The sequence below is a fragment of the Rhinatrema bivittatum genome, unplaced genomic scaffold (assembly GCF_901001135.1).
Source record: "Rhinatrema bivittatum unplaced genomic scaffold, aRhiBiv1.1, whole genome shotgun sequence".
Taxonomy (NCBI): Eukaryota; Metazoa; Chordata; class Amphibia; order Gymnophiona; family Rhinatrematidae; genus Rhinatrema; species Rhinatrema bivittatum.
The window spans coordinates 5,650-18,386 of record NW_021821315.1 but is presented as its reverse complement, the minus strand read 5'-3'; the positions used below and the strand labels follow the sequence as shown (position 1 = coordinate 18,386).

General features: G+C 50.0%; 1 protein-coding gene across 1 annotated transcript in view; it reads right to left on the bottom strand.

Moving 5' to 3' along the window:
• Window positions 1–11,963, bottom strand: part of LOC115082588 (alkaline phosphatase, tissue-nonspecific isozyme-like) — a 75,907-nt gene extending 63,944 nt beyond the window's left edge. The window contains 1 exon segment of the mRNA XM_029586803.1: window positions 11,861–11,963. The gene's annotated coding sequence lies outside the window, so the exon portion shown is untranslated.
• Between the last annotated feature and the right edge of the window lie 774 nt (window positions 11,964–12,737).

The following is a 12,737-nucleotide window of genomic DNA, read 5'->3' as shown; positions in this document are numbered from 1 at the left end:
ACTGGTTTCCCTCCCCACATGGACAGCCCTAAGCCTGAGAACAGTATACTTAAGTGCCTTGAAGAAAGTAGAAGAGAAGCTCACACAATTCTGATATCTTCACAGGCTACACACAGAACCGGGTTCCAACAGGAGCTGAGGCCTTTTCCCTTCTACAAGGACTGAGGTTGTGATGTCTGGGTTATAGTGGGAGGAGGGTAGGGCCTAATCTGGTGATCTTCACTATTTTTTAAGCGGTGGCCATTTTGGATCCAATAGGACTGGAGCAAAGGCAGGTTGGAGAGGAGGGTCTCTTTTAATGTCCTTGCTGACCAGGGGAGGGTCCCACTCAACCTCCCATTTGTCATTGCTATCTCCCGTCTCTCTCTCCCTGCTGCTCTTATAGCCTGCCTGAGTGTGTATGTATGGTTGTATGTGTGTTTGTGTAGTTTACACAGCTGATGCTGAGCTGTACTTGTTTCATTACCCCTCCACCTTCAGCACCCCTCCTTTGTTCCTATCCCCTTCCCCTTTTCAGATTATGTTGACCTTGGCTTCCTTTTGCCAGCACCTAAGACACTGAAAGTGCATTTGTCTGTGCCTCCTCCCTCTGCTGTATTTCCTGCTCTGGCATCATCAGAAGATGGGCCTTTCTGTTTCCGTGGCTCTCGGGATTTGGCTGCTCCTGCTTCTCCTGCTCCCCTCCAATTCACTGCAGTCCAAGATGAACTGGGGCGGAGCTCTGTGCTGCCACTGTCTGCCTCTCCTTTTCCATTACAGCTCTGCTAGGCCAGGCCTTCTCAGTCCCCCTGCCTTCTCCTATTTTCCTCTGGCTCTGGAGGGAACGGAGAGGCCTTCAACTGTGTATGGAGCATGCACAGGGTGTTTTTTCGCAGTGGCAATGGGCCAATCCTGAACTGGCCTAGGGATCCACAAGTGCCGCCATTAGCCCCTGGGCCTTACCTTGAAGAACACTGGCCTAATTGGAGACAATACCCTGATGACCAAAAACGAGACCCTTTGGTGGCTCGGCTTCGGAGCTGATTGTTCTGCTCCCATTACCTGGGAGCAGAATTGTTGTATGCTATAAAGTTGTTCTGTTCCTGTTGTAAGCTAGTGTGATGTCACAGAAGGGCTACACGCCCATACAATCCTGCTCTTGTGCTGTGGGCCCTTTATGGTCAATGTTCCTAGGGCCCATTGATTCTGGGCACTTCCTATTGGCTCAGATACTGGTTCATGCCTGCTGGGAATTTTTCAATTTGCACGTGGGGCTTCTGAGAGAACGTAAAAAGGACCAAGCTGCCTTTAATCTCTTCTATTCCTTTTTACCAGACAGACATGTACAATAGGTGTACTTAATCTCCAAAACAATTCCTACAACACCTGTTTCAACTCTAGAGCCGTGCTCTGAACCTGAGATCAACCTCTCTTCACTGGAGATTCAGTATCTGATGTAGCTGAATGATTAACAGTGCTGAGCGATCAAGACTGCTCTCCCCTAACATACATGGCACCAAGTGGTGTAGGAGCAGGTTTTGACTGGGCTGGAATTCCAGATGTGGTGGAAAGAGAGCAGGCCAAAAGAAAACAGAATTAGTTAAGCAGCTGTATTGCTCTCAGGGGTGGACTGACAATGATCTGCCACCACCAGCAATAAGGGTCATTGGCCCCTAATCACTCATCTGAGTGCGGTGGGCCCTCGGGTTCTGCCCTATTTCGCAAATGGTCAGTCCACCTCCTGATTGCTCTGGTTTCCAATATCTAATTAGTAAAATAATTTTCTATGTGCAATAATTCCCCACTCTTTATATGGAGCTATTTTGCACTGCAGACAGCACAGAATTTTTTAATTATTGCCACACGATACCATATCCTTTACTGCAAGATCTGCCCTCAGGCTGCCTCAGGAAACAAAGGGCCTTGCATGTAACACGTCACTAGGACTCAACATCGCTCTCCATTTTCACTGGAGCTGTACATTAAGCAAGGGATGAATTTTCAAAGCATTACGTGGGGTTTGTGCACAAAGTCAGCATACACACACTTCAACTGGCCTCTGAGTGTGGTAAGTGAATTATCAGAAGGAAGGAAGTTCTCTCATTCTGTCGCTGCCACACAGAAAAGTCTGTGCTTTTTAAAAAAGGCATTTTGAGGCAGGGTTTGAAATACGCGCACCATTTACATATTTTATAAATAGACTATGTGTACTTGTCATCAAACACACAGCGTGTGCTTTTACACCTGCTAATTGCATTGCAGATCCTAAATCAGACCTCTTTTGTCTGCAGTTTTTAGGTGGCGGAGGGTGCAGGTGAACTGGTGAAGAACATGGATGAAATGGTAAAGGTCTCGACAAACTGGCGCTCAGAAGGACACACACACACACAAAGTATTTTTGTAAGTGAGGTCTGCGCAGACATTTATTTATGTATTTTAAAATGTTTCTACACTGTCTCCCTGCACCAATACTTGGAGCACCCCAAGCGATGTACAAAGAATTAAAAATTAATGCAACCTGAAAAACATCAGCCAACTTTATAAAATACCTGCCTACGCGAATGAGCTGAGGCTTAATATGCGCACAAGTTACAATTATTTAACGCAAGTGTAAACTATGAGGATCCCTGGATTTAAAGAAATGTGCGTGTTCTGAAATATATGGGTGTACTTTTTGCAGGCGTAACTGTAGGAGCACCGACTCATGCCTGTGTGTGCTGTTCTGATAACCAAAAAGAAGGAAATCTCCCAAAACACCAATATAGTTTAAAAAAAAAAAAAAAATTGCAAACATTTCTTGACTAAGCACTGGTTATATTGCTTTAATAACGCATCAGTAAGCCTGACAGCGTGCCCTTTGACAAACAGGCCACCCGGACAGCTTCGTCATTTGCGAATCGTGTGGGGGTAAAAAAAAAAAAAAAAAATGTAGTCCATTTTTGTTTTGCAGATAAAAAAATATCGATTTTTGGTAGCTCAACAGTGATCTTGGCTCAACAGCGGCCGTTGTTTCACATCCCGGCTGCATCAGGAGCCCCGCAATCACCTAAGCATATAATGAGTGCTTTGTCAAGAAATGTTTGTTGCAAGACAAGATCTTTAACCCTATTGGTGCTCTGGGGATTTCCTTCTTTTTGGTTATTATCAAGGGTGGAGATTCCTGGCTCTTTTTGTATTTGGTTTGCTGTGCTAAGTTCCGCACATTGTTAACATTACCTTATAAAAAGTGTTAGAAAATCTTTCTATGGTTGAGGTTGTTTGTATTTGACTGCCTAGCTTTGCTGCCATTGCCTTCCAGGGACCGCAGGAGGTTGTGTCCCGTCCCCCGTCCCCCCCCCCCCCTTCTGGAGAAGCAGGAAACATGGCAGAGCGGGCAGCAGCAAGAGAGGACTCCAAATGGGCTGCTAGATCATTAACCCCCGCCAGGCACCGAGACAGCAGAAATGCGCTAAATGGTCAATCTTTATTGAGGGAGATATAAGAACTGTGGCCAGACTGGGCTGTTCTCAGCAGGATCTAATCAAATGAGAGTGGAGAGCAAGGAGAATTTTCCAGATGTTTGTAAAATGAAAAAATACAGGCGAGTGAAGTGCTGCACGGTGATAAAAGGAGACGTTCACCAGGCCAATCTCAGCAATAGAAACATAGTAATGATGGCAGAAAGAGACCAACTGGTCCATCCTGTCTGCCTAGCAAGTTTCCTATGGTTGTTGCGGTCTCCACCACTTCCCCCCTATCCGCTCTCACTGCGCTTACCTACAGTGGTGGAAACGCCGCTCCCGCAGCTCTGCCGGCCCTCCAGGGCATCCGCCATTACCAGCTCATCTCCCTGCTGCCACGCGCGCGCGTGAGGACGCGCACTATGGACGCACAGCTGCCGGAAGTCTGGCCCCGCCCAGGCTAACGACGCCACGCCCCAAGCCTGATTTAACCGGCGTTCGGTTACCGTCTCATTGCCTTGCAACGAGGGTCGCTACTGGTTAGTAGTCCTGAGTTGCGCTTCGCTTGTTCCACGTTCCTGACTTGACTTCTGCTAGTTCCTGACTCCGCTTCTGCCTGCCGCCTGCCATTGACCTCAGCCTGTTCCTGATTCCGCTTCTGCTCGCCGCCAGCCACCGACTATTGCCCGTGCCTGATTCCGCTCCTGCCTGCTGCCAGCCTGACCTGGGTTCGTCTGCGATCCTGCTCACAGTCTGTTCCAGTTCTCAGCACGCTACAGACTCCGATCCTGCTCACAGTCTGTTCCAGTTCTCAGCACGCTACAGACTCCGTTCCTGCTCATAGCTTGCTCCAGTCCACAGTACGCTATAGACTCTGTATCTGCTCACTATCTGCTCCAGCACACGCCGGATCCAACTAGCCCACGGACTACAGCATTCCTATTGGACTACCTTATCATACTCTCTGCCCAGGCCTTCTTCTACTATAGAGACTCTCACTGTTCTCCTAAGTCCCAAGGTTCTAGGACCCTACGGGCTCCTCCTGGGGGGTTCCTGGTTCCCGGGTGAAGACCTCTGCCTGTGGCTCCGCCTCCCGACCTACCCTATCATTGGGGTAGTTCGGCCCAAGGGTTCACTCCTGGTCTGCAGCTTCCCAGACTGCAACAATGGTGGTAACTGCTGCTCCGGGCAGATTACCCCCTTGTGTTAAGGGCAATAATATTTACAATAAAAACCAAGCAACTATCAAATCCACATCAAAATGACTGCTAGCAACCTTTTTACGGGCTGAGCAGCTTTCTTGCTAATTCAGACGGTGCTGCTTGAACGTGCTTTGTTTTTGGACTTGGCCTGCTTTGGATAATTCATTGCTCCAGTATCCGTGGTGGGGGTGTTTGGAGAGCTGGAGATTTACATTGTGTACACACACACTTAGCTAAAAGCTTTACAGAATTTAAACCCTCTTCAAAGGTCTCTGCCCATTTGTTTTGTCTCTGTTTGCCTTGGATTATTGTAGCTCGGCACTCTATAGCAGTGGTAAGTCTTAATGCAGTGACAGTATCGCTTCCACTGAAAATAAAATGCAAAATCCCGCCCAACAGGTTTGAAGGTATAAATCAAGCTTTTAACATGCAAGCCTTATGAATAAGGGGAGTGTTTTAATTAACAGCTCATTCAAAAATCATACTTTCATGATCAAGTCCTTCCGGACCTCGGCACGATTTAGAAAAACTGTGCGTGGCTAGCAGGGGATTTCTTTTCATCCACGTCAGTTAATAGGAATATGCCAGTGGGCAGCAGGGCCAGAAGACAGGCCCGAAAGATGTGTGTGGGTGAATGCACGTCTGTGTAGGTGTACCAGCCAACAAATGTGCATCTGCAGGAAGGCAAGTGTGGTTGCATGTGTGTCGGAGGGTGAGAGTGAGTGTGTGGTATGTGTGTGTGTGTGTGGGTGCGCGCATGGAAAGGCAGTGCTTCTACCAGTGAGCAAGTTTCAGAAACGAGAAGGTACCGGATTGTGGCAGCTCTAAGCGAAGCACCTCCTTACTAAAGCACGTTAACGGTAACGCAGGCGTTTAATGTGCATTAGCATTATGTGACTGCTTTGCGCATGCTAAAAAGGTATTAAGTTTGCGTTAATGCCAACACGCAAGCGTCCCCCATGAATACATATTAATGCATACAATATTTAAATGACCCAATAAAATGGAAAAATCATGCAAAGCCACCCATTTAAATGTAGCATGACCTGCATTACCACGCTCCACCTCTAGAAGTGCAATTAAAACTTTTTCTACTAAAGGCATTTTTCAAATGTTCATCGATGCAGCACTAGAGCATGCTATTCGTAAAGCCTTTGTGGGGTAGATGTAGCCACTGGCTGGCTTGCAAAATTGTAGCAGTGCAAGCTTCCTGCATACACACACTGATGCTTAAGTGCTGGAACCATTTAACAATACAGTGAAGCCATTGCCAGTAGCACTTCACCATGTCCCAGTTTGTTTCTGTGTTTCTAATGGATAATGATTACCCTCTGTTGACCTAGTCGCCAACTCTGTTCTTCCATCCACCTCCTGCCACAAAAAAAGTGATACAAGCATGCCTATCGCTCTTTCAGGGTTTTGAGGAAGTATATCTCTGGCCCTGCGGAAAGTCTCTGAACCACCCTGAAGGTTTGCTCGCCCTTGCACCTGCCGAAGAGGCTGGCATAAGAAAGCACAAGTAAAAACAGTGAGCTAAATTTTGGCTCGCATTTCCTTTACTCATGGGCTGAATAATTGAGTTAAATCCCGATGCAGTGCTAATTCATCGGGGGTTTAAGAAAAGCATGCTAACCCACAAATGTACGCACAGAAATATTGGGGGCGTGTATAAAACATGATATAGGAGCAAAAACACAAAACATGGTTTGTGTACAGGAAACAGCTGAAAAGGTACAGTTAATGAAGTAAAGCTAATGAAGTCCTTGTTTTTGGACTTATTAGCACAATGACCACCATTGTATGTAACGATAGACAGTTACACACACAATTCTGAGCCTCTGGCTCAGGACGTCATTGTGTCTCTGGCTTGAGATCCCGGACTCAGGTGGTGCAGTGAGACTGTAGACTTGGAAATCCGGGACAGAGATGGAGTAAAAGTTAAGTTACATTTCTGGAGCTGTGCCAGCGTGATCCCAGACCTGGTTCCCAGGTGCAGTGGTCCATTCTGGACCCAGGAGACCTGAATCAAGGCCCCCCCTCCCCCGCACCTAAGATCTCCAGGTCTAGGACCACGTTGACACAGCACCATAGACTAACAGTAGCCCCAGAGATGAGAGTTAACTTTACTCTATCAGACCCATGGGGGTAGCCTGCACGGAGCGGCAGTTACCACCCTTAACAGATAGCATGGGGGTAACCTGCACAAGTAGCAGTTAATTCCATAAGAAACTTGCTGGGCAGACTGGATGGACCATTTGGTCTTTTTCTGCCGACAATACTATGTTACTAGCGGGCCGATACAGTACAGTGCGCTCCAGTGCGCACTGTTAGCCCGCATTTGGATGCGTGTTTTCGATGCGCTAGCTTTACCCCTTATTCAGTAAGGGTAATAGTGCATTGAAAACACGTGTCCAACCCCCCCAAAACTAACAACGCCCGCAACATGCAAATGCATGTTGATGGCCCTATTAGTTATTCCCGCACAATTCAGTAAGTAAAATGTGCAGCCAATCCGCACATTTTACTTTCAGAAATTAGCGCCTACCCAAAGGTAGGTGCTAATTTCTGCCGGTACCCAATATCATGGCGATATTAAGTAAAAAGTAAAAAATAATTTAAAAAAAAAAAAAAAACCATTTAAAATCGGCCCGCACTCGCGGGTTGAAAACCAGACGCTCAATTTTGCCGGCGTCTGGTTTCTGAACCCATGGCTGTCAGCAGGTTTGAGAACCGATGCCTGCAAAATTGAGCGTCGGCTGTCAAACTTGCTGACAGCCGCCGCTCCTGTCAAAAAAGAGGCGCTAGGGACGCGCTAGTGTCCCTAGCGCCTCTTTTTACCGTGGGCCCTCATTTGAATACTGAATCGCGCGCACAGCAGAGTGGCCTGTGCGCTCACCTGCTCTCCCGCGACTTTTACTGAATCGGCCTGTATGTTAGGAGTTAAATTTCCAGTATTAAGAAAAAGCCCTGAAGGCTTCCCTCAGGTTAACGCACCTGCCTGCATTAGGGAGTAATAGCTAATGCCTTCATTACATGGAATTTACTTATGGGCCGATACAGTACTGTTAACCCTCCATTGGACGCGCATTTTCGACGCGCTAGCATTACCCCCTATTCAAGTAAGGGGCCGAAAATGAGCGTCCAATCCCCCGAAACCTAATAGTGCCCGCAACATGCAAATGCATGTTGATGGTCCTATTAAGTATTCCCGCGCGTTTCAGAAAACAAAATGTGCAGCCAAGCCACACATTTTGCTTTCAGAAATTAGCGCCTACTGCTCTTCTGTGCACCCTCCGACTTAACATCATGATGATATTGTCAGAGGTCCCGAAGGGTAAAAAAAAAGAAATTTGAAGTCGGCCCGCGGCTGTCAGGTCGAAAACCGGATGCTCAATTTTGCCGGCATCCGGTTTCCGAGCCCATGGCTGTCAGTGGGCTCGAGAACCGGCGCAGGCAAAATTGAGCGTCGGCTGTCAAACCTGCTGACAGCCACCGCTCCGGTCCCAAAAGGAGGTGCTAGGGACGCGCTAGTGTCCCTAGCACCTCCTTTTGCCCGTTTTTACTGCCGGGCCTCATTTAAATACAGAATTGCGCGCACAGAAGAGCGGGCATTCGCCCGCTCTCCCGTGTTTTTGCTGTATCAGCCCGTTAGGGAATTACTAATTTGTGCACCAAAATCCTTAACAAATCAGGAGTAAACATGTGAGCTCTTTACATTGGCCGTCAGTCTGCTCTCTCTAGGAAAGACGGGCAGGGTCTGTACACATTGTTAATGGGTCCGTTGCCCGCTGCTAAAGTGAGAATTGGTCTTTTCTCTCGATTGTCATTTGCTTTGCACTTTTTAAGATTCTGTCCACTATCAGGTGAGTTTCCTGCAGCAGCTCAAGGGTGGGTCCTGAGGCAGGAATGAGAAAACTTTGAAGCAGGCTGGCAAACAATTTAATCTTTTATATTGCATTATGAAACTAGTTCTCTACCCTTACTTGCTGACTGATTTATGTTGTTTATATTGGGTGAGGAAAAGAGATCTCAAGTAGCATAGGGAGATCTCAGGAATAGGGGGAGGACGCGAGGACTAGGAAGGGAGGGGAGAAGATAAAAGAATCTGGGATGGGGGATGGAGAGGGAGGGAGTAGGAGGATCATCAAAAGAAGACAGAATCTGGGATCAGAGAGGGGGAGGGGGAGGGAAGTGCGGTTTCCAGGATCTAAAGATCAAGGGAAGAGCATACAAAGGGCAGGGTAGAGAAGGGAAAAGATGTCCCTGTCCCTGCATCCCCCCCTATCCCTGCATCCCCCTCTCTACCCGCCCTTCTGACCTGGCTCGCGCACACACACGCACACACTCAAACACTGCCCTCTCCTCTATCTGACCCCTCTCAGTCCCTCCCCCCCCCGCCCTCCTTCCTTCCTCTCCACTCCCAATGATCCCCTTTCATCCCTCAGCTCCTCCCTCTGTCACTGAACTGGGCCGGCAGGAGGGGGAGAGCCGAGACGGTGCAGCTGGCCGTGTCATCCTCTTCTGCCACCTGGGGCCCAACTCCTGCTTTTAACTGCGTAGCCCTACAGCGCCCTCTGTGGGGCAATGTGGCACTGGGACCCCAGACGGCAGAGGAAGACGAGGTCTGAGATATCACCACTACTCTCCTCTTCCTGCCGGCTTCAATCAACGGCAGTGGTAGGTGTCAGCAGGGGGAACAGGGATTGGGGAGGACGGCGGGAGGAATTAAGGTCTTCAGCCCTCAGGGAGTGGTGGTTTTGGCCCCACATTGGTGGGGTGGGGATAGGGGGCAGAGTCATTGCCAGCAACTAGAGGCATCGCTAAGTACAGGATTTGGGGGGGGGGGAGCCCACCCTGAGATTTTGATAAACTCACTCATAAGCTCCTGCCCCACCCCTGAGACCAGGCCTGCAAAAACACTGAACACGAGTGTAACTGAGATCCTCCTGTTCTTACAATGGGCACCAACCATGCAGGCAAACAAACTGCACTAGAAGAGCCATGGGGATGCACCATACTGGTTGATTCTTACAGGATTAGTGATAGGTATGGTGTGACAAATTTCTTATCAAGGAGCCCTCCCCAGGTCTTTTCCCATCTGCTTTATCTGCTCCAGCCTCCCTGGCTCCCCTCCCCTCCTGTTTGGTACACAGAAGGGGAGGAGAAATGACAGGACGGGAGGGGCTGGATTAGGGAGCTGTTCTGCCCTGTGCTCCAGCCTCACTCCCTCCTCTCCTGTTCCCTGCAGGTGGCCTGAGTGAGAGGAGGGGCTGGAGCAGGAAGCAAAGTGCTGTACTCTGCCCAGTGAGGTTCATGGCATTTGGGAGGCAGCAAATCTTCAGCAGGCCTGCCTTCCCAGGACCAGGGTAGTGGTAAATGCAGGCCTTGCTCCTTCTTTGGGAAAGCCGGGCACCCTGCCTCCTGGATAATGGGAGGCAGAAGTGGAGGGTGCAAGGATGCCGTGGTGGAGGAACCTCAAGCTCAGCCCATCCGGAAAGACAAGAAACCCAGCAATCTCCTTCCTGCTCCCCTTTCCCCATCCCCCAAGAAAGGGAAAATCAATATATATATTTGAGCTCTGACCGATGTGCAAGACGTAGTATATAAACGTGTACTGTAGACATCAACTCTAAATTGTCTTCTTCGGCTCTTCCATTACACTTTTCCGAACAAACATCTCGCCCGTTCTCACCGACGTGCTGCGCATGCGCAAACGAGAGAGCTCTGACCGATGTGCCGCGAATGCACAGAAGATGTAGTATATAAATGTGTACTGTAAACATCAACTCTAATTGTGTTCTTCGGCTCTTCCAGTACACTTTTCCGAACAAACATCTCGCCCGTTCTCACTCACGTGCGCGCAGACGAGAGAGCTCTGACCGACGTGCCGCGAATGCACAGAAGACGTAGTATATAAACGTGTACTGTAGACATCAACTCTAATTGTGTTCTTCGACGCTTCCAGTACACTTTTCCGAACAAACATCTCGCCCGTTCTCACCAACGTGCCGCGCATGCGCAGAAGAGAGCAGCTATGACCGACGTGCCGTGCATGCACAGAAGACGTAGTATATAAACGTGTATTGTAGACATCAACTCTAAATTGTCTTCTTCGGCTCTTCCATTACACTTTTCCGAACAAACATCTCGCCCGTTCTCACCGACGTGCTGTGCATGCGCAAACGAGAGAGCTCTGACCGATGTGCCGCGAATGCACAGAAGACGTAGTATATAAATGTGTACTGTAAACATCAACTCTAATTGTCTTCTTCGGCTCTTCCATTACACTTTTCCGAACAAACATCTTGCCCTTTCTAACTGGCTCAACGGCTTGTTTTAAAATAAAATGTATTAGGCAGAAAACTAACAATAAATGATTCCTTTTTGTTGGCATGTGGTGATTTCCCTAGGCTCAGTGGTGGGCATGTGTACAAGCGCTCTGGGTCCGAGTGCAGGTGTACAGGGTGGGTCCAGACTGGGCACACTTGTGAGAGAAGAAGATAGGGGGTAGCTGTGGTGAGACACGTGTGCAGAACCTAAGATCTAACAAAAATGGCTTTCCACAGACCAATGCCAGGATGCCTTGTGGCCTTTGTGGTCCTGTCCCGTTAAAAGCAGCCGGCGTGGGGGACCCACCTCAGAGTAAAGGGCACGGAGGTACAGGCAGGCTCCAGATAGCTTTATTTGCAAATAGCACCGAACCGAACAGAGGGTACGGGAGAAAAACCCGGGGGGGCCGAGTCTGCTGGGGGAGATCCCCGGGTGCTCTTCCGGCAGGGCACGCCTGCTCCAGCTCGGCACTAAGGCTGCGAAAAGCCTCTCAGACAAGAATACTTCTCCGGATTGTAAAGTTTAGCAGCGAGTTCAGTTTACCTTGGAGAGCTGCGCGGTGCTGATAACAGAAGGACTTTATCTATAGCAGCAATGACTTCCAGAGGATAGGAAGAAACCCACCAGAGCTGCCCCGGGGGAGAGAGGCATTCTCCAGAAAGGGTAATGCCCGGACAGGCCGGGGAAGGGGATTAAAGAAAAAAGTTTGCTTTCTCTTCTAAGAGAAGTTATTTGCACAGCTGGAGCCGAAGGAGCCGGGCTCTGAAGGGGAGGGTAGACCTGACCGTGCCATCCTAAGGCAGAAAATGGGAGGGGGAGGCTAAGAGTCTGCCGAGTCCTGGCACCACACCACCCCCCCCCCCCCCTGCAGCCCCAAGCTAGCCCGGCACGGCCCGGAGAGCTCCTTACCTGCCCCCAGGCTGCAGACCTAGGGCTGATGTGCAAGGCAGCTGGAAGCCGGAGAGGGCAGGCGCGCATCCTCGGACGGGCGAGTCTCGCTGTGGGCAAGGCATGTGCTCCTGCAGGGCTTCTTAAACGAGGAGGCTTCCGTCCGCCCCCCGGGGCCGGAGCCTTGGCTCACGGCTGCCCCCTGCAGGGACTGTGGGTTAAGGCTCCGGCTCTGCTGCTGCTGCTGCTGCTGCTGCTGCTTCTAGCACAGCCCCTGACTGCTTTTCCTGAACTGCTTGTTGCCGTAATCCCTCGATCCCGCCGTGGCCAGGGCAGGGAGAGCGCAAGCTTTCTTTCTTTGGCTCAGGGCTTCTTGAATTCTTTTTTTTTTTTTTTTTTTAAAGCGGTACACGGGGAGGGGCGAAGTCGACGTGCAAACTTTTAGCAGCGGACTTTAAACCTGCACTGTCCAAGCCGCTGTGCAAATTCCCGGCTGCCCGCCACAGCCTCGCCCGCGGAAATGTGCGGGTGACGTTCTGCTCGAATTTTCAAACAAGAGCCGGAGCGCATCTCCCCCCCCCCCGACGCGCGTAAACAGCATGCGCGACTCCGGGGTCAGGCGCGCAGAGCGCCCCCTACGCGGCTAAACCGGACCGGTTCCAAGCAGGCGCCAGCTTCCGCCGCCCCGCCTGCCCGTGGTCGGACTCAGGGGAGCAGGAGGGCTGGAGACAGAAGGCGCGGAGATCCCCTCTTGGCCTGGCGGAGCACCCCCAGATCTCGTAGGGAATTCGCCCTTCCTAAATTAGGAAGGGGGGGGGGGGGGTGTCTGAAAATTGGCCCCTCCCGGTGGTTTGGTGGATCTGCGTGGGATGTTTAACAGATAAGGGGGTCAGCCCAG